Source organism: Nycticebus coucang, chromosome 4 (assembly GCF_027406575.1).
Source record: "Nycticebus coucang isolate mNycCou1 chromosome 4, mNycCou1.pri, whole genome shotgun sequence".
Taxonomy (NCBI): Eukaryota; Metazoa; Chordata; class Mammalia; order Primates; family Lorisidae; genus Nycticebus; species Nycticebus coucang.
The window spans coordinates 17,419,572-17,442,684 of record NC_069783.1 but is presented as its reverse complement, the minus strand read 5'-3'; positions in this window follow the sequence as shown (position 1 = coordinate 17,442,684).

Genomic DNA, 23,113 nt, shown 5'->3' with positions numbered 1-23,113 from the left:
TTCTTTCTGGTTACCACATTGAGAATATCCATGAACCTTAAGGGACAAATTGTATTTTTACTCTGATAATTTGAATCTGTGAATATTGAACACATTTAATATAAGGATATGACTTTAAAAAGTTAGCTGTAAGAGATTCCTACATCCAATGCTTTGAAGCTTTTAAATTCTCAAAAGGGATATTAATTTAAAATATCAGTAATAAATAACTTCAAATGCCTGGCTCATGAATAAAATTCAAAGTACTGAGTGCAGTAAACATCTTCAGGAAAAGAGGTTCTGAAGGCGTCAGAAGCCAAGGTTTAAATGTATTAATTTGGAGATTTTTGCCTGAGTATTTTTATTCCTACATGCTTGTCTCAGAATTGCATATCACTTTCATATCAAAAACTGTCATTAGGAATGAAACTTATCTTTACAGAAATAAAAGTAGAATATCACAATGATGCGTCTCTAGCAAGTACACGGAGTAGTAGAAGCCATCACTGAAAACAGTCTCTGTGAATCTCAGACTGTGAGAGGGGCTAATGACTATGCTCAGAAATTTCCCAAGTTTCCCTGCTAGGAAGCACTGTTCAGCTGCTAAACTGCTGCTAAACTCAGCCCCAAATAAATCTTTGGCTGGGTCTTCCCAGGTCAGGGCTTTGGCAATGCCTGTCAAGTCACCGGGGTGTAAAGTGAATGAAATCCTCAGAGATGTGACCCAGTGAGGCTAGTGGCACAGGGAGGGAGTGGGAGCACCAACCAGGACCGGGAATCTGAGTCCCAGTGAGGCAGCTGAGGTGGATGGGGGAGGAGGCGCAGAGTCCAGGAAGAGGGAAAGGGAGTGTAGCAGGTACACGTCCTTCCTTTTGGGAAGGTGATGCTCCAACTAAGATGAAAATGATAGCTGACATTTTTATACACTTCTGAGCCAAAATGTCCACATTTCTTCTTCTGGTCTCTTCAAAATTGCAAGTGAAAAAAGCAAAGGAGAAATTTATTACCCAAGTTTTAAAAAAGAAGAAATTGAGGTTCAGAGAGAATCTAGTGGCTCCTCCCCAGCCAATCACAACCGACACTCTGACCAGGCTCCTGTCACAGATGCTGCCATGAGAGATGATGTGTCTTTTATAAGCACTATGTATTTTTTTACATGTTAACTTATTTAATTGACATACTAGCTATTATCATCAGGGTAATCTCCATTTGGAAGTAAGGAAACCATATGTCAGAGAGTATATATAATTTATCCAGAATCACATCACCTAGTAACTGTAAGAGCCCACCTCAAAATCCATCGAATGCCTTGTCTTGCCTTTACCTGAAATAATGAAAGACTTATTAAAGTGATAGATCAAGCCCCTAATAATTCTTACCCTTCTGGAGTTAAGTCAGTCACATGGACATGTCATGACAACTTAGTTCTATCCCCACAATGGGCTTCCTTCCCACCACTGTGTCCAGCATTGGAAGGTGCCTTTTATTGTGTGGCAGAGACCAAGGCATCCTCACATCTGTCCTATGTCTACGTTACAATGGTCAAACAGTCATGGGCCAGCATTTGTGAGTAGAGCATTACATATACATGGGCTTAGTGTGTCAAAGGAAAGTGCCTTCACATTTTTGTAGGGTTAGGGAAGATAAGAGTAATGGGGGAAGGTTTGACAAACGATGGGAGAGATAGGGGAGGGAGAGAGTGGGATCATAGTTACAGGAATATGGACAAACTTGGAGGAATGCCCAGAATTTGGAGTGGGAACTAGGGAGTGAGACATAGGGAAAATAAGGGAGGCAATAAAGACAGACTCGAAGTGTAAGGAGGCCTTGAATGTCAGGACAGGAAGTCTGAAATTGATGATGGAAGCACAGGATAGATGAAGACACACAGAGAAGTGAGGAGTAGTGTTGTCACAGGAGCCCTGGAGGCCTGCTCTGGGCTGTGGGGGTCTGGGCTGGCTGGGGCTTTGGGGGAAGGAAAGATTGCAGGGAAAGGATCATTTCCAACTCTCCTGTGCTTCACAGATATATAAATAAAGCACAATAAGGACCATAATGAGGAAATAAATGTCATAAAAATGTTTGATAGCAGATGGGACGCACGAACATGAAGACATGCCAATAGCCTCCAGCCAAGAGCAATAAGGAAAAGAGTTTGGGCTAGATGACCCCGAAGCTCTGTTCCAACCTGCATATCCCATAATTTCTATGCTTCAGTTGACATATTGAACTCCAGTAGCATTTGCCAGCTACTACCTGTGTAGAAAACACTACGCTGGATGCCCTAGTAGAGCGTGGAGGAATGAAGGGAATGTGGGTTGAATATAATCTAGTCCTCTGCCCCAAAGAAGATTCATGTGTCCTGGGGAGAAGATTCTGAGAACTGTAATGCATTCCAGAGTGACAAATTGCCCCTGGAGGATCATACATGTATCAGAAACCTGGAAGGGAGGACTTCCAGGTTTGGGTGGACTTCAAGTCCTCTATGAAGGTGACAGTTTTAGGCATAGGCAGAGAAAGGCAAGGGCACTTACTATGCAGAAGAAAACATATTTCTAAAGAGGCAAGAATGATAATTATAGTAGGTGAAATTCCAACTTGATCTCTGGTGAGTTACATCCTTGTTAAGTCCCTCCCCTTGAGATTAGGAGGTCCTTAGACTTTCTTCTTCAGAGGTGGTGGCTGCTACTGAGAAAGTTAGGTTGTATTATATGGCAAAGGTGAGGCATCAGTCCCTCTTGTGATTGTGTTCCCTTATGTAAGACTCTAAGACTGTCATATATGAGTGGAGAGAGACTTTCTTGTTGGCTTTGATAAAGTTGCTATTTGTGAGAATTCCACTCAGCAAGTACATATGGAAGCCTCAAAGAGTTGAGAGCATTCTCCAGCTACCAACAACATAAGAAATGGAAACTCAGTCCCACAAACCAAAGGGACTGGATTCTATAAATAGGCAGGTGAGCTTGGAAAAGAACCCTAAATTCCAGAAAGGAAAGTAGCTCAGAGGACATCTATCTGTCTTTGGAGACCCTAAGTATCATAACTAGCAGAGCCGTGCCGAGATTCCACACCTACTGAAATAGTGACACAGTAAAAGGGTATTTTTTATGCTGTTAAGTTTGTGGTAATGTTTTGCATAACAATTGAAAGCTAAAAGTACCAGCCCTCAGATCAGGGTGGAGCTCTGAGTACATGCTGGGGACAGCAGGAGAAAAGCCTGAGCAGGTTATTGGGGATGAGATGGTTTAGTCTAACCCACATTAGAATTCATGTAAGGGATATAGTCTGGTTCAAATTAGAACTAAATGAAATTCATGAAATTCCAGTGGCTGAGACAATGTTGGAGGCACCCCATGAGCTGCCCTGTTCTGTGGTAATGGCAGTGGAATGGTTTTGGGAGTAAATGAAAGATTGAGCATTCAGAAGGAGGTGGGATTCAGCCCCATACTACCTCTCTGGCAGCTGCCTGACATAATGGTCCCCAGTTTACCGTGATCACTATGATTTCCCATGAGCCTACTCCACTCCCTTCAAACTTGCCAAAGCCTGGGAAAGTGCTATCAGAAGACACCGAGGAAAAGTGAATTATGGCTACACAGAACTGCTACACAATCTGCCCAGATTGAGGTGAGTAGAAGACTTAAAAGCATCTCTCCTAACTCTTTCTGAGATGCATGACTGTTCTTTGCAAATGTCTGATGAGTGCTTATTCACCAGAAAAACTATTCACTGAGGGCTTGCTGCTATGGACATACCACATCAATCATGAGGAGACTTTTTTAATCTGAGTGGTAATTTAATGGATTTACAATTGTTGGAGGTAAGAGCTTCCTTTAAGATAATCGTTTTGAAAGAGGAGAAAATGAAGACTCAGAAAGAGAAGCAATTATACAAGCCCATAGTCACTGTGTAACGGAGCTGGATAGAACCTGTATCCCATCTACCAGCAGCCTCTCTTGTATGGCACTGAAGAATTTATTTAAAGGTGTTAAGCATAAAACTTTGCCTTTTGAAATTTATATCCAAACCTACTAATTGCCCAAGCTTTGCCATAGCTGTTAGAGAGAGCGCCATCTTATTCATTATGAGTGCATTAATATTGCCGCTATGTTTCCATCTTGACTACTTCCACTCTCCTTTGTTTAATATGTATTACTTGCATAATTTTGTACCTTTTTCTTTTTTAAAATTTTTTTATTTTTATTAAATCGTAGCTCTGTACATTAATGCAATCATGGGGTACAATGTGCTGGTTTTATATAAAATTTGAAATATTTTCATTGAACTGGTTAACATACCCTTCATGGCATTTTCTTAGTTATTGTGTTCAGATATTTATATTCTTCATTTAATAAGTTTCACCTGTACCCTTCTAAGATGCACTGTAGGTGTGGTCCCACCAATTGCCCTCCCTCCACCAAGCCTCCCCCCTCCCCTCCCCTCCTCTCCCTTGCCCCTTTCCCCATATTCTTGTGCTGTAATAGGCTTATAGCTTTCATGTGAAAGCTATAAATTAGTTTCATAGTAGGACTGAGTACATTGGATACTTTTTCTTCCATTCTTGAGATACTTTGCTAGGAAGAATATTTTCCAGCTCCATCCATGTAAACATGAAAGAGGTAAAGTCACCATCTTTCTTTAAGGTTGCATAATATTCCATGGTATACATATACCACAATTTATTGATCCATTCGTGGATCGATGGGCACTTGGGCTTCTTCCATGACTTAGCAATCATGAATTGGGCTGCAATAAACATTCTGGTACAAATAATCTTTGTTATAATGTGATTTTTTGTCTTCTGGATATAAACCTAGTAGAGGAATTATAGGATCAAATGGTAGATCTAGTTTTAGATCTCTAAGTATTCTCCAAACATCTTTCCAAAAGGACCGTATTAGTTTTCATTCCCACCAGCAGTGTAGAAGTGTTCCCTTTTCTCCACATCCACGCCAACATCTCTGGTCTTAGGATTTTGTGATATGGGCTAATCTTACTGGAGTTAGATGATATCTCAAAGTAGTTTTGATTTTCATTTCTCTGATGATTAAGGATGATAAGCATTTTTTCATGTGTCTGTAGGCCATGCACCTGTCTTCTTCAGAGAAGTTTCTCTTCAAGTCCCTTGCCCACCCTGAGACGGGATCACTTGTTCTTTTCTTGCTAATACATTTGAGTTCTCTGTGGATTCTGGTTATTAAACCTTTGTCAGAGATTTAAGATTTTCTCCCATTCTGAGGACTGTCTGCTTGCTTTACTTACTATGTTCTTGGCTGTGCAGAAGCTTTTTAGTTTGATTAGGTCCCAGTACTATATTTTTGATGTTGCTTCAATTGCCTGGGGGGTCCTCCTCATAAAATATTTGCCCAGGCCGATTCCTTCAAGAGTTTTCCATGAACTTTCTTTTAGTATTTTTATGTTTCATGTCTTAAGTTTAAATCTTTAATCCAGTGAGAGTCTTAGTTAAAGGTGAAAGATGTGGGTCCAGTTTCAGTCTTCTACAGGTCGCCAGCCAGTTCACCCAGCACCATTTGTTAAGACTGCAAGCAGTAGGTGCTATCCATCCTCATCTACTAAGCTTTCTCTCCTCTTTCTGGGTATAGCCCCCATAGTCTTTATCTCAATTTCAAGTAGATGCTTGACATAATAATCTTCCCAGTACTTGGATTATAATTGTTTTCCAGACCTAGAGGAGAAGACTTGTGGTGCTGGAATGACCAATATTTGGCATGGCAGTTGAAGAAATGATACAGCTCAGAATCACTCACATGGGTGCTCTTAGCTATTCAGTTTTGTGGCTTACTTGCCCTTAAATTCTTCTGTAAGGAAGACAGAAGAGAAGGGAGAAGAGAGAAAAGATAGAAGGAGAACAGGCGAAATCGAGGAAGAGAGGCACAGTACGTAAGTAAGAGCATTGAGAGAAGAGGAAAGAAAGGGCTTATATACTGTTAGATTTTTCCTGGACTCAGAACATTAAGCCATGTATGCATCCAGACACATGTCCCTAGATTGGAAGGCTGTGGCCAGTCCAGTCCTACAACCACCCACCCATTAAACACAGATTGATATCACGGAAATTTGACTTAAAATGAAGTCAAATTCTTGTAGTCAGAATGGCTGAGTGAAGCCCCTGTATCCGACTGAAGGCTCTGTTCAAGGCTTCATCTGATAGGAAATGACAAATAGCCCTTCTCCAACAGCAGCATTGCCCCTGACAAGCATTCCTGGGAAAGAGCATAAAACCGCAATCAAATGATCACGGTGCTTCCCACATTAAGTACACAGAGAGTAGTTCATGTGTGGGCTTTGGACAGAAGTCCAAATCTGCAGATAAAGCGCTGGGCTGCTAATGTGCCTAATGATTTCATTGGCCTTGACTTGGGAGGCAACAGGACATGGCCCCACAGAGGCAGATTTTTATTAGAGCAGCCATTGCTGGGATTATTAGGAACTGTAAATAATGAAATTACCATTTGAGCTGCATTCAGTTGAATCCATTTAAATAATATCGAAATATTAATATTTTCATTAAATATCCATTTAAGTGAAATCAAATGTATGCTTAACTGTATGGCTGGTTATGCCTCATGATTGGAACTGTTTTCTTATTATTTTCATTAATTAAAACAGCATGTACTGGGATTAATTTGCAAGTGTGCCGTTATAATTCAAAGGAGATTCTAACAGTCTTTATTTAGTATTTGCTCTGCAGCATCAGATCATCATTGGCAACAATGATTCTTGAAATGGTGGGATCTTCTGATCCCTTGAAATCACATGGAAAGATAGATGCATTTTAATTTTCATTCTTTTTACAAATAGTCTTTAAACTCATCAAACTTTCATTTTTTTTTCTTTAGTGTAATGCAAAACCTTTGATGGTTGTGGCCATCTCAACATTTTAATTTCAGAAGAACTCAGTTTTCAGCTTTCATTGAACATCAAGCAGAAGTTTGGGGCTTTGGAATCCTGTGAATATTGTGTCTCTTTTAACCACATGAAACCAACAAGGACCTCCTACTGTTGTTTTTGCCTCAGATTTGGTGTTTCATTCCAACGTATTAGGTAAATGTGATTTTAGGGGAGCTCTCTATAATTACATAATTTGCCTCCTAAGAACACATCTCAAAGCCTAAATTTAGAAATAAGAGACATGGCTTTAACTCCCTAGGGCGATGTGATATTGATATGTTACCTCATGTTTATGGATTATAATTTTGCAATCTGTTAAAACAGAGGAAACAAGTTGATCTTACCTATCTACCTGAGTTATCTTGAGGCTGCAGAGGATAGCATCAGAAGGGTTTTGAAATCCATAATGAATGTCCCATAGGTCAGAATTACAATAACAGTAAGAGTCCTCACCCCCGAAACTATGAGGACATTTCCACTGAATGCAGAAAGAATCTGACACTAACTATATGTTCCTTTTTTATTTTATTTTTTTTAATGGTTTTCTGGTGTTCACCTTTACTGGCTATCAAGATGCATTTAGGACAGGCCTGTAGAACAAATATCAACCTTAGCTGTGGGGCTGAATGTGGTATGAACAAAAGTATAGTGGCTGCTGGGCCACCTCCAGTCACGTACTCACTAGGTGTCTACTTGGCCTTCCCTGGCTTTTCTTCATCTTGTTCTCATTACTCGCTGAGGTCTTCATTGGGGGGCATTACCGTATTTCATTTTACTTGTGGTCATCCTTGTTGTGGTCATCAACAAAGATCACATCCTTGTTGTGATATCCTTGTTGTCCATTTAAGAAACATCTTTAAGCTTCCAGATGTTTAGTTAAACACAAACATATACCCTACGTTGCATCTTCCAGCAACCACACAATGTGGTAATGGGAGATGTTAACCTAAAGGGAAGCACCTAGAAGAAGAACAAGGTAACCAAAGAGGGGACAGGGGCTCAAGATTTGAAATGCTACAAAAAGCCTCTGCAATGTAACTCCAACAGAGAAGGGGCAAAAGGATACTTGATTTCAAGGAACCAAAATCAGGAATTAAAAACTATTTAAAGATCAAGTTGTGTAAATTATCTTTTATAAAGCAACTACATGTGGTAGACAAGATTTCATTAAGTCTGCTCTTTATCTTCTTTCCCACCTTGCTGAATCAGCCACTCAAGCCTAACTTACTAGACATACTTACTCTACATTTGGACAGCCTGAAATGTCTCCGTTCTCTGAACATGCAATGTATTTATGCTTCTGTCCCTTTACACATACTATTGTCTCTGATTGGAATACTTCCCTCCTGTCTCCACCTTGGAAGCCTGGAGTATTATGGTATAATTCTCTGCCTTCCTTCTCCACAACCGAGGACACCCTCGAGGGCTTTCTGTGGTGATGTGTATGTTCTATATGAGTCTGATTCAACAACAATGAGCCACATGTAGCTGTTGAGCACTTGAAATGTGGGTAGTGAAACTGAGGAGCTGAATTTTCAAATTCCTTTGATTTGTGAAATACATAAAACATTGGAAATAATACTTTTATTCAGAATAAGTCAATTTGAACTTGCTTTATTTATTCAGTGCCAGATTTAAAAAATATGGCAGACGTACTTGAATGTTCATACTGTTGTGAGGGCGAGGACTCCTTTATGGCATCAAAACATTTCAAAGCTTATATCCCCTATCATGGTTGGGGATGTGCATTGGGCAACACAAATAAAGATAATGATGAGAGAATGACCAAAAATGATTCTAAGAAATGATTCTCAAGTCCCATGGTAAAAAGACTGCTATATACCCAAACAAGTGTGATGTGGAATGAGAAAGGTCATTTTGCTCAGCCCCTACATTGCTCCCCCACACAATATTAATCATATAGTCCTGTGGTTGGTGTGAAAGCCAGAATATGCCAGCATCTGTAGGCTATGCTTTCCTCCCTGACTTGCCTCCACTCTTGAATGGCTGACATATATTGTTTATTTGGTGCCTATAAAAAGAATCCTTTCCACACAGCATGAAGGGGACTTTGGAAGGGAATCATATTGAGTGGTGGTGGAGTGAATGAACTGCTTAGAGTTGGCTGAAGTAGCCGCCCTAAGGCAAGGCAATACTAAAGGGACCCTCTCCAGAATGGAGTCATTTTGCCTTTGGCACAATCATTCCTACAAGGCCAGGGAAGGTCCAGGACAGCCAGGAAGACAGAGCATGTCTGGGTCGGGGAAGAAAAAGAGCACTTCAGGGTCACCAGTTGGAACAAACTGAAACCGAGCACAGCTGGAGGTCATGCGACATGCTTTCCAGATGACTCTCTGAAACTGGCTTCCAGAATATCTCTGCAAATGAGGTGCTTGAAATAAAAGTGGAAAGACTACAACTCCATGGCCATGTAACTGACTTGCTAACACCAGTGTGCTAGAGAGTATTTCAGTGGTTGTCACCGAGAGGGGTGCTGACAGTGGCTTGAGAAGATCCACGAGTCCCCAGAATTGTAGATCAGTTTTATGTATAAAAATATATTCCAGAAAGATGAGCTGTAGCATTCATAAAAATTTCAAGATGATTTGTAAATCAAAAAAGATTCATAACTGCTGTTCTATTTCTTTTCCCACCTGTCCTGTCTCATACGGAGAATCTGAGGTTCATAGAGCAAAAATGACATTTCCCAGATCATGCACTGAGAGGGCAAAGCAAGGATGGAAGAGGAAAGAACCAAGGATAGCATTTATAGCTACTCAATAGAGACCCTGTTCTATCTATCCCAGTTATCATTAGCATTTTTAGAAGTGATTGTTTCACCTAACATTCACCTATCATGCCAGTGTCGGCCCTTATTTCCCTAGTCTTCTCAATTCATTATGAAAAACTTTGCTGTGTTTGGTTGAAGTCCAAGGCTAAGGAGATGTCTTTATGATACCCTGGTGGTGTCAGAGAGCTGTAGAATTAACACAAATAATCTGTTCCTTCTCAAACAAACCAAATATTATCTGTAGACTGAATGAATTATCTTTCCCATATACCTATGAATCCCTTAAAATGAATATAGATGCTATAGAGATAAGAAAATGTTAATTTTATTGAAATTTAATTAATTTAAAACAAATATCGAACACTAAACAACCATGATTGGGAATATCAGCTTTGAAATACTTTGAAGCCATAAAGGACTCTTCACACTCACAACAGAATGAACCTTCAAGTATATCTACTGTATTTTTTAGATCTGGCACTGAATAAATGAAGTAAGTTCAAATTGATTTATTCTGAATAAAAGTATTATTTCCAATGTTTTATCTATTTCTCAAATCAAAGGAGTATGTTGACAAGTGAATGTGTCCTGTCCAATAATCAGGCTCCCTGATGTTTCCACTACCTACCAATTCGCCAAGGCTGCTGCCCTCATAAAAGCACATGGGTTTTTGACTTGGGAGGGTAGGGTGTAAGTACAATCATTCCTGGGGATATTGACCTTATCTTTGTGTAGACAGATTGGGATTGGGGCATCTTCATCAAAATTGAGGACAATTGGTATAGCTATGCACACCAAAGGAAGGTGGCCCTGAAGTTGACTAGACCTTATGCCACCAACTGCATGACAGGAAGACTGTCTCATCCTGGGTCCCAGAAGGGAACAAATGGCCAGTGCAATTTTCCTGCTTCACTCATAATGAAGATACCACTTATTATGTACTCTGCTTTGTTTATTCTCATTAGGATTTTCCCATAAATAAAAACAAGCTTGTGGATTGTACAGTCATGAATATTTAAAACATACATGTTGAGACACACCAGTTGTTTCACATCATCATTTTCCCCCCAAAGTCCTTAATTAAAATCTAGGCCAAAAAAAGGCCCAAGGGAATAGGACCACACACTGTACTTTACACTGTGTTTTAGGAGATGATGGATTGTCCCCTCACAGTAGCCAGATTCTTAAAGACATTTCCACTCCATGCTGTTTGTTTAGACATCTATAGACAGGCACCCCATTCAGCAAGCAAAACTCAGAGGCCTGAGTATTTGGAAGTAGATGGGCCAGTGGCCTTTTTTCCTTCCGTAGGCAGCACATGGCACATCTCCTCAAGAAGGCTGATTGCCAAATGATGTGCCCTTCAGAAAGAAAACACCAGCAGGGACTACAGGGGAAGCAGAGAAATTCTATTACAAGAAAGTGGGCTCACTAGGAAAACAAAATGCAGATTTTGTTGTGTTTATTCATAGAACTCAGTGGCTCAAATGCAACAGACCTTCTCCTCCCCTCATCTTGGCAGATCTGACTCTCCAATGTCTTACAGCCTCCCAGTTAATATAGGCTCACTGGAGCTATAATATAATATATATATAATATAATACAATATAATATATATGATATAATATAGGCTCTAGTGAGCTATTTCCTTTCTTGTCTTTAAAGGCTTTTTTTTTTTCTCTCTCTCTCTCTAATTGAGACAGTGTCTCACTCTGTTATCTAGTTTAGAGGGCAGATTCATCATAGGTCACTGCAACTTCAAATTCCTGGGATCAAGGGATCCCCAGGTAATTATTTATTTATTTATTAATAAAAAATTGGTGGAATTTTTGTAGAGATGGGGTGTCACCATGTTGCTCAGGCAGGTCTCAAATTTCTGGCCTCAATCAATCTTCCCCCTTCAGTCTTCCAAAGTGAGTTTAAGCCTTTTCTTCTTCTCTACTACGATACCACCAACTTCTGTATCTCCTTTTACAACTCCTTCAGTCATCCATTCCTAATCATAAGTGGATTTTTAGAATTTTTTTCCCAGACAGTAATTTTGACAGTGATATGTGGGATGTAAACCATGGATATTTTGAGTGCCAATGAAAAGGGAAAGAAGATCGTAGCCTCAAGGTGACCAACAACAATAGGAGATGAAGAAGAGAATTCCTCATATCCACCTACTTTAAATTTACAGAATGGAATCCCTATGTGTTGGGAGTTGAATTTCAGGGGTCATACATGATTAGGTATGAAAGTGAGTCTTGGAAACCCATAGCAGTTCACATAGGGGGGTTTTCTATGAATGTTCCTGTTCTTTTTGAACTGCTAATCATTGGCATTAAGAATAGACAACTACTGATACAAGTCCTATCCAAAGCAGGATTTCATAATACCTTATTTCAAGCATACCCTGTACTTGCTACACTCTTGGGATTATTGCAGTCTTGGAACTAGAGCCATGATGCTTACAACGTCTACCCGGTTTCCCAAGAAAGGAGACTGGTTTTGCAGATCTGGAATGATGTGGTTTGGAAAAAAGATACAATTGGAGGATGCCGTGAAAACCAGGAAAATCTGGAAGATGATACTTTTGCAGATGGCTTAAAAATCCCCCAGTCCAGCAAAGCTGGCTCATAATTGGTATCTCCTTATCAACAGAGAAAGTCTTTCTGCTATTAATTCATGAAATCATTTCTGATGAACCAGGTGCTTGTAACCACAGGATGTTGAAGATCTTTCAGGATAGACTGAACCTTTAGAAAGAACAGTTTTGAAAGATGGTTGATTATTTTGGTTAGCAAGTAGTTCATGAACACCTATGCTATGTGGATGAGTAACACAAACATGAAAGCAGACTTAGCTTTGAGTGAGTGCAAGGGCCCACCCACATTCAGATGGCTTGTAGAGAGCAAAACAAGTAATTGAAAGGAATCCAATGCGAACGTATCTTTCTGAACAAAATTTCTGGAAAGAAAATTTTATTCCCAGCATTGAGGCCTGAAAATGCTTGTTTTTCTAGGCTTCCCTTCCACAAGAACAAAGTTAATCTGTGCTGCTTTTATTCGCATGTTCTTTCTTAATTTTATAAGAAAATAAGCCAGAATAATAGCAATGGAAATATAAATTATAGGTTCTGTAAAAAGTAGATCTTATAAAGATCATAGAAGATGAGAAAACAGAAAAATACTAGAATTGCATGGTAAATTTTCCTCATTATATGATTAAAGAGATTTATGCTCTGAGAAAGTAAGGGACTATTTTGAAGTAAGAGGGTAAAAAATTGAGCGCGATCCCAAGTTTTTAACTCCAGGTCTAGTGTTTCTTCCTTTCCCTTCTGATCCTCACTTTTTTTTTTTCTACCGACTTCTGGAACTACCCTTAGCAGAAGCCAGGAAAGAGTACATAAGAAACCATCACTGGCTGCGCATGGGCAATCAGGCTTTTTCCCCTCAATCGGAAATGTGGGTTGTTTTTCTTTTTTATAATTGGATGGCAGCTAGTAGAATGTTTCTATATGACTAATTTCTGGACACCTCCTCAGAGGGTAATATTTCCACCATATATTTTTCCATAGAAGTCATAATATAGCTGTGGCTTGATCCTTTCTCCCCCCGACTCAAGGTAGCTATGTCCCTCCACACACATGGTAGAGACCAGGGCACTTTCTCTGATGTGCTGACACTTGGCCACCATTCAGATCACATGCGGTGAGAGGCACATCCTTAAGGAAATCCTGGCATAGAGGCTGCATGGGATGGCACAGGGGCTTCTAGGGGCAGAGACAGGGAGCAAAGTCAAAATCAGAAATCAGGGAAGCTCACTTTGAAAACCTTCTTCTCTGAGCTGTTGCAGGAATGAGATTTTATTATTCTATTGGGCTCTAAGATAAAAATTCTTCCATGAGGAAAAGAAGAATTAAGCATTCTATCAATCATTAATTTTGGTGAGTCTTAATTCAGCAAAATGGGTCTTATTTCTAAAAACTGAATTGAAAAGAGCTGGTAAGTGGAAAATACATACAGTAGGGCCTCCATAGTTGATCACCTCCCTACATTGACCACCTCCTTAAGTTGACCTCATTTTCATAGACCAGGCATGTACCACATGCATGTATCAGTATGATGGGCCTGGTTCCTTATGGTGACCACCTCTGTAATTGATCACTTTGTTACAATCCCCTAGGTGGTCAACTTACAGAGGTTCTACTGTGTATATAAAATCAGCAGATTCCTATGTGCCTTTCTGTTCTGCTCAGCTTTTTGTTCCCACATGAGTGGTATGAGATTGGGTTCTGCAAAAGGTAGATTTTCCCCTCTTAAAGATTTTGTTCATTCGGGGATTAAACAGTTATCATCCACCAGTTCAAGGCAAAGACTGGACAAATGGGCACACGAGGAGTGCTAGAGGGACAAACCCTTGGGAGGCTTTGCTGCTGGGCTGGACATCCCTCAGGGAGCCCTTGCAGCAGCTGATCTCGTGCACCCCCAGTGGCCACTGCAAATGGCTTGTATCTGTATTGACACCCTGGTCCCAGTATTGAGGCCTGAATTCTTGTTTTTCTAGGCTTGTCTTTATAAGAACAAAGATAATCTGTGCTGTCTTCATTCGCATGTTCTTATTTTATGCCTTGCCAAGACCCCCTGAAGCAGATCCCAGGTCATACTGGCACTTGCGCAGTTATAGCCTACCTCAGAATGTGGCTGTTTTTTGTTTGATTTCTGGGTCAGATCCAGGCCTGCTTTATGGAGAACACTTTATACTCCCATGCTGGGCCAGTCCAGACCTCACAAAGTCGGAATACCTGGAGTCCTAACAAAGTTATTCAAAGGAAGAAAGAAAAGTATTGATTTTCATTTGCCAGATACTTATTTATAGCAATATGGCAAGGTGTTGGGTGTTGGGAACAGAAATAGACAATCCCTGCTGTGGAGAGGCCCACAGTGTGGTGGGGAAGCAGATGTGGAAACAATCATGAGACTAATGTGGTGGTAATAGACAGGTAGGTGTGTGGTGTAATGATAGCACAGAGAATAAAGTTATCTTCTGCACGAGAAAGGGTCATAAAAGAGGTGAGAACTGAGTTGAACTACAAAGAATGACCCAGGGTTTACAAATCTAGAAAAAAAGGTAAAAAGATTCAGAGAAAAGACGTATGCGGTACTGCAGAAATGGTTACTCTACTACTCTAACTTCAGTGGGAAAAGGAGAGATTATATTCCCCTCTAAAACCATCATAACTTCTCTTTCACCTATCAGATTTGTTGTTTGTTTTGAAAGATAAATAGATATATGGGGAGGGGCGGAGACACGATAACAAAGGTAAATTTGCTAGGCCATTTTCTGTCACCACACAGAAAGAAAAATGGGGAAAATGTTCAAAGTCACTGCTGCATTTGCTCAAATGCCTAGTAAGTCTCTGTTTCTGAAATTGTGAAATTGATCCTGGAATGGAACATTCTATACCAAGCCTTAGCCACTGAGCCCAGTGATTCAGAAGAACAGTGCTTCATGGAGTCCAGGAGACAGCCTAGCTCAGGATCTGTTATTTCTGTTTCCTTGTGGGTGCCAGCAAAGCACCTGGAAGTGAACTCCTGTGATCTGAACAACTCATGAGCATGCTGTTCTTCCATGAGCTGCAAGTGCATGAGTTATGGGAAGGATCCTCCCTTAGGGGTAGACACCATTGACTCCCTGAAGCCTCCAGGGAAGGCTGACTTCTTGGTCCATCACATTTGGTAATGGACCCCAAGTCTTCAGCAGTTGTCCATGAAAGAACGCTCCCTGGAGAATCGGCCTCTGGATGAAACATTATCTATGGAAAGTGAACCGGTGCCAAGGAAGGACTGGGCCTCTTCCTAATCCTGGGCTCTGAGCAACCCTTTATGGAAGACTGCCTGACCAGGGCCATCAGAGGTTGTGTCCAAGCCTGATTTGAAGGGAGCAGCAAAGAGCCACCTGCAGGTGTGGGCATGCCCCCTCCTCCTCCACAGACCTTTTGGAGAAGGCTGTGCTTCCTGAGAAAGGCCTAATGAAAAGGATCAAGCTCATGCAGAGGCCCTGCTGTGCAGGAAGATTGCTTCCAAGAAGCGATTCATTTTTAGTATAACAACTGTGCATTTGGTCCCCACACAATTTATCTTCATGCAAAATCACATACCTGTGTGCCAGATGTGCGCAACTGTATGTGAGCAACTGCTGATCTATCTGTATCACATGCCAAGTGCCTGTTTCTTTAAATTAGGGCGGGTTGGGATTTGGGCCGTGTGAAAATTTCATTTTGAAACTAGAAACCAAGCAAGCCCTGGCAATACTGGGGTCTGAGCAGCATTGCACGAAGATGAACCAAGGTTGAGTCAGTCGTTTTAAAGACCCCCCAGCAACTCCCCCTTTCACGACCCCTGAAATTCAGCTGAATTCTGGGCCTGGAGAGGTTAGGCTATCTGGAGACTCGGTCCTGCCAAAGCGTGCGGCCCTTGTAAATGCTTGTGGTGAAACTGCAAAACCTCTGCCCAGCCCTCAGGAGCTCTTGAAGCAAAACAGAACTTGACATTTTCAGTTTGGGTTTCAGTTTTACCCTGTGGACTCAGAAGAAGCAAGACCACAAAATCCTGAAGGAAGGTTACTTCTCCAGCAGCAGGACAGGATCCACCAAAGAGCAGGAAGCGGAGGTGTTGAGAGGACCTTTCCGCCAGAAACCCCCTTTTCTGGGCACAGTGTGCCAACTACACGTGGTGCTTTCCCTTTGGTCTTGCCTGTCTCTCCTCTCATGGCCAGAGACAGCTAGTAGGAAAAGGGGATCCATTCGTTACTTTCTTGGTCTCTGACTCATTAACCGAGTGCCCATTAGTGCTGGTGTTGAGGTCGACACCAATAGGAGGGAACAAGGTAAAGTCCTTGACGCGGAGTAAGAACCTATTATGTTAATTGTTGACGGGGTTATTGTAGATGCACATTTTTTTCAATTTTTGAGGACCTACCAGGGGCCAGGGACTAGGCTTAAAGTCTGCTGTTAATTCTCACAACTCTACAAGGCAGGCACCATTATTCCCATTTTACCAATAGGAAGACTGAAACTAAAAGGTTACAAAGCCACTAAAAAAAAAAATCATGTGTCTTCCACATAGGAGGGCCAGAATTGAGATTCAGCCAAGTCAGATTCTGTCCGATTGCCACCATGCCGCTGTTCCTTCTTGCTGTTGCAGTTTTCAGAGTCCCAAGGGAACGTTCTCCAGGAGCATGTTGCAATCCTTGTCTTTGGGTCACAGCCCTTTAATATGTGCCTGGAGGGAAGTCTGCAACATAAAAAATAGCCGGGTGTGTGGCGGGTGCCTGTAGTCCCAGCTACTTGAGAGACTGAGCAAGAGAATGGCCTAAGCCCAAGAGCTGGAGGTTGCTGTGAGCTGTGATGACACAGCACTCTACTGAGAGTGACAAAGTGAGACTCTATCTCAAAAAAAAAAAATTGATGCAATTCAAATCACATTGTGTCCACATAAGGAATCCATTCCAAGAAAATTCAGAGGATACACTGTGATTCTGAGTCAGATAAATGCCTTCAACCTTCCCTGGGTTCATTTTAGAGCCCAGGGAAGAAGAAATGATACCTAGATTAATTTTAGAGTTCAGTCTTTTATGCCAGTGTCAGGAAAATGGCATAGTTAATCTAGTCTCACGATGATGATCCCTTAGCTCACAGATCACTCGCGGGCAGGGGCTCCCTTTGGGCACCTGCCACACTCAACACAATTTCCTCTTTTTGGTTGAAAGAATTATTTCAGGCTTTGCATTCATACAAGCTACTTAGAAGAACCAGGCTGCTATCCTAAGAGTAAAACAGAGTTCTTTGGGAATTACATCATTTATTTTTCAACAAAGATTAATTTAATTTGGTTTAGCTTAAGAAGAGTGTACGATCACAGATTTGATAACCAAACAGAGACCTTGACATACACTTCAGTCCTGGTTTAGCTCCCTTCCAGGGAGGAAAACAAAGACTCTCAGAAGTAATTGGTCTATTACTCCTCCCAGGCAGAAAAAAAGGGTAGGCTTTCAATTTTCTTAAACATAAAACTTAAAATCCACATATAATAATAAACAAATGGTTTAAGGTATTTTCTGTCATAAATGTGCTGCCATTATTTAGTTATGAATTTTCAGGTTCAGGAATTATGCTAAATCCCAAGGGTCATTATGGAATGTCTGTATATTTGATTTCCAAAGCTCCAGATAGGTTTTAATGTGTTCAACATTATACCACTGTACTCCCAAAACTGTTTCTATGTCCTCGGAGACATGTTCTAATAGCAGGCCTCTGTGTCTTCTGCTTAGTGAAAAGTGTGAAAAATAGCTCCAAAAAGAATATGTGTATACATACATTTTACTTTAACATATGTTCCCACATAGCCAAGTGATTCAACCCAACAGTTAACAACTTAGAAGGGGATTCTTTGAATTTTCCAGGTCTCCTCATGGCCAGAGTTACTTTGTAAAGAGACACTGAATGTGAAATAATCAACATGTTAAAGTAATCTAGATGTTTATGATTTGATAACTCTTTGGTGCATTGTTTAACAACATGTTTTCAATTTACTTTCCTTCAAATAGCTCCAAATAACCCCGTGATTTTGGATGATTGATTATGGGAATGCTGCTTTTACTGTACATCCAAGGTAATTTTAAAATTACATCTTCTTTTCATTGTTAAGGGGTAAAATCATTTGCAGGTCTTGACATGATTTATCAGAGATAGGGGGACGAAGGGTCAATCCTGGCCTCACTCTATTAGAATATTATTATGTGAGCCCAGAAGTAAAGCATGCAGCATTGTGGAAATAGGTTCTAATTCAAGTATGTAAATAATCAGTTCTATGGCTATAGAAAATTCATCAACCTCCTGGGTCTCACTTTCCTTCTGTATAAAAACCAACAAAACATTTGGGATCAAAACCTTTCTCCTAGAGATTTTGATTCATTGTAATTGAGGCAGGGCCTAGAAATCTGTATTTTTCTATGAAGAAGCTGATGTTTTTAACGAGGCAAGTGTAAAAAGTGCTGGATTCGGGTAGAGCCTTGGTGTGTGCCACACCTTCTGGGGGCAGGACACGATTGCAAGAGGGACTTTACGTAAAAAATGCAATCAGTATAACCTGGCTTATTGTACCCTCGATGAATCCCCAACAATAAAATAATTTAAAAAAATGCTAGATTAAATGACTTTTAAGATCAGAAGATCTACAACTCTAGGAACAAGATTTCCTGTTCTCCAGACATTTTTCTTTCATTGTAACCATTTTCTTTTGTGAAAGTATTCATTTTACCACCTTGCTTTCAATGGCAACCTCGCGTCACCATGACCAAGGTTTCTTTGACACTGTGCTTAGTCTTGTGTGTGAATACCCTATTTAACCCCCCTATGAACTTTGGACTGTCATTGTATTAACTGCGATTATTAATCTTAGCCTCTGTGGCAGATAAATTCCTCAATCTCAGTGTCTTAAGACAATAAAGTTTGATTTCTCACACATGTAAAATCCTCCATTCCGTAACAATGTCATCTGGAGTATGTGTTCCTTATGAGAAGATAAAGGCAGGGACACCGTGGATCTTGCAACCTATTGGTTAAAATGTCACATGACCTTGATCTGACTGGAAGGCTGGAGCGTAGACAGGAGCACATAAATATCTGGTGAGCAGAACTCTCTATAGTAGGAAATCAGATTTTGCAGCTTACGAAACTGAGGCTCAGGGAGGCCAATTAAGAGTAGAGCTGGGATCACATTTGATGGAGAAGGTTACTAATGAACAATGTTACTGATGAGGAATGTCCCCTGGTATTTCATACAAAACAGAAGACTTTGCTTCCAATAATAAAAATTATTTTTTTCTGTAGGAAGGAAAGAAATTTTTTTTTTTTTTTCAGTTTTTGGCCGGGGCTGGGTTTTTGAACCCACCACCTCCAGTATATGGGGCTGGCGCCCTACTCCTTTGAGCCACAGGTGCCACCCAGGAAAGAAACTTTTTTACAAATATATAACTAGAGAAATGACATTGTTGAAGTTTTCCTGCTACTGTGCCTTTGCCTGCTGAAATCAGAAGGCATCTTTCTCCTCAGGCAGGCAGACGTTCCTAGTCAGGGGCCATAAGGTCAAAGGAGATTGATTTCCCGGGGATCTACTTGAATCTGACTCACTTGCTACAATGAAATTGAAATCTGAAGATGTCACGAAAGTATCTGTTTCACCACAGCTTTTCCAAACACCTCTCAGCACAGATTATTTCTTCACAACCGAAGCCGTGAAATAACAGCTTTGTCCATTAAAGGAACACCTGTTGTAAATAGATACTGTTTTCTTTCTTTCTGCTGTTGACTCTGAGAAATGTCTCTATAATTCGACAAGTAATTTTAAGGATGTGGAGAGACCCCATGATTTGTGGAAAGGAAATTCAGGAAGACGGACCCTGAACTCATCTGCTGGAGGAGCACCCAGTCTGCAATAGAAACAGTAAACAAAGTCAAAGTGCCACTGTCGGTATACCTCTGACTTAATGAAGCCTAGAGAAGGGAACAGTTAATTTTGCTGGTTTGAGAGACAGGAAGAACATTAGAGACAGAGATAGGGAGAGATAGGCCAGTCTGCAAAAGATGAGGCGTCATGTGCAGACACAGGGGGCGGGGTGGCGGCTGGAACGCATTCCAGGGGAGGGAAGGGCTTGAGCAGTAACCCGCTCTCAGGTCGGGCAGTCTGAACATTCGGGAGAATTCAGTGGGCAGGGGATGGCTAGAAATCTGGGCTTGGGCCAAACGTTCAAGATCCTAAACAACTTAACGCAGGAATTTGGATTTTACTCTGTGGGTATTGGAAGGCACCTGAAGATTTTAATCAGGGGATAAAATCTGTCCTGTGGAAAAACTGGTCCCCTGCTTGTGGGTGTTTTTCTTAAAAGGCAGCTGGCCCTCGAAGAGGCCTCTCTTGTCCTCTTGCTGCTTCTTAGAAGGTGGGTGCGATGTGTGTGACAAGGACCATCTTTTGAAAATTTAAATTGAGAAGACCAATTGAGTTTTTCTTCATTTGAATTGCGCTACCACTTTTGTTAAAAATCAGTTGGGCATATTTTCCGTTTTCTCTTTTCATTTCTGGGTTCTCCAAATTTTGTTCCTTTTACCTGTGTGTCTGTATGTTTGCCAGCACCATGTGTGTCTATATAATGAGTGTTAATGTCAGGTTGAGTGATCCCATCCGCTTTTTAATTCCATTTTAAGACTTGTGATCCATTTTAAGAAATAAATTAAGGATACATACGTGTGAATACAAATATGTATGAAACGTATGAAAAATATATATTGATTATTTCTGATGTATTCTATATTTTTTCTCACCTATTCTGTTCCTTTCTATTTTTTCTTTTATTAAAAAGTACTGATCATGACCCACTAAAATGACTTCATGACTCCCCAATGGGTCTCTCAACCTATAGTTTAAAGATCACTCCACTAGGAAAAGAGAGAAGTGCCTATTTACCATAAATCCACACACACCCACAGATGGAAACTACAGGAAAAGAATGAAGCTGGGAATAACCAATAAAATTGCTCCACTTCACAGCAGGTTTTCTTTTCTTTCCTTTTTTTTTTTCTAATTGGGAGGAGCACTTATAAAGAGATTGTGACCCATTTTTGAGGATGTTCTCAATAGGAAAAAAAAATCTCCAGTCTGGAAACGTGGGCTTGGTTTTCTTAGAAAATAGGAAAAAAAAGAAAACTCTCAGCAAGAAATTGAAAAGCTTTGTAAACTGGTATTTTTTATCACGCTGGGCCCAATTCTTTTATGTATTTTGCATCTTTTGTCCTTATACTGTGCTGCTCTAAGAGGTACGTGTTATAACTTCAATTTTCCATATGAGAAGAATTTAGACTTCAAAGCTAAGGGATTTGCTCATCCCTTAGATTCTGTGCATCTGATAGAAGCACAGCTCAAATTGGTCTCCATAGCCCCAAAGAGTGAAGCTGAATTGAATCTGTCCAGGTAGTCACAAGTCAGGAGCCCATAAAGGAAGGCAATGGAGGCCTGTGGGAGATTGCTATAATTGTTTTGAAGATAGCATTATAAGTGCCTCTTTAGAGCTTGAAGCCAAGGGCAACAGCCTGAGCTGTATAGGCCCTGAAGAAACCTTCATGAAGAGGTAATCACACAAGCCTGAGATGGCCACAGCTGGCTGTCTCTGGGAGCAAGGAAGAGCTTTTATCAGGTTTAAACCACTGTTATTTTGGGCTTATGTTACTCTCAGTTGAATCTAATCCTAACTGATATAGCCACTATCCTGCAAGAACAGTGGCAGAGAAATATATATCACATATCCATCTCATAAATCCAGTTTTATAAGGGAGCGAAGTCAAATTATTACTCCCAATAAAAAGGTGTTTTGCAACATGACCCAGGAATTTAGAAGTGCCGCTTGTGCACTGTTCCTCCCTGACTCACAGTCTCACATGCACAGTTCTCCAGCGTCAGGGGCGTGGTGGGAGCACTGTTTTCATGCTGTCAGGATACGAGGGTCTAGGGAATGAAGACCCTTGGAGTACGGTGCCTGGATGGTCAAGGTTCGATTAGCGGGTGCACTTCCTCCAAGATGTAGAATTCTCTTGTTTTCTCCTTCCTTTCCTAAGTAAATTTTATAGGCAAAGAAAGAAAAAAGACAATGGTGGGTAAGTAGAATAGAAGAAAAATGAAATATAAACAAACCACACTATTCACTGAACAGAAAGGTTCAATTAAAAAAGAGAGAGAGAGAAGAGAAACGTAGGATGTTAATTTGAACCATAGCCCCATGTCTAATGCTTTTAGCCAAGGAAAGAAGAGAAAAGCAAAAAGAAATCTGAGTCAGAGGGAAGATGTCATGGTGAGTTTCAATGAGATGAATTCCTTATTAATTCTAAAGAACACAACGCAACATGGATTTAATTATACGAGTCAACCCACCCACATTCCTCTGTTGCCTTTCACACACATGGGCTTCTGAGGATGATGAAAGGTGGGTGGGGAAAGGCAAAAGGAGGCAGAAAGTAGGGTGACCAAGGCCACAGAGGAGGCAGCTCTACCCAGGAGCAGCGGCTCTCGCCTCACCCTTTCTAAACACGAAACCTGCCCTGCTCAACTCCAGTCTCTGCAATTGTGCCTGACCACGTCTGTCCCAGATGATTCCATTCACCTTGGTTTCTAGGACAGGTCCAGTTTTGGGGAAAAGATAGAAGTAATATCACAAGGGGCCTGAATAGGAGCTTTAAAAAACTCTCGGCTGCTCTTAATTTCCTATGGGAGGCATAGTACAATCTCACCAAGTTTTTCCCTAAGAAGCTAGTCTCCACTTAAACTCCAAGGATTTTGAATGTACTAGAAATTCAACACATTCAGGTTTTTCTAAAGTCTCCCTGTGACTTTTAACCCG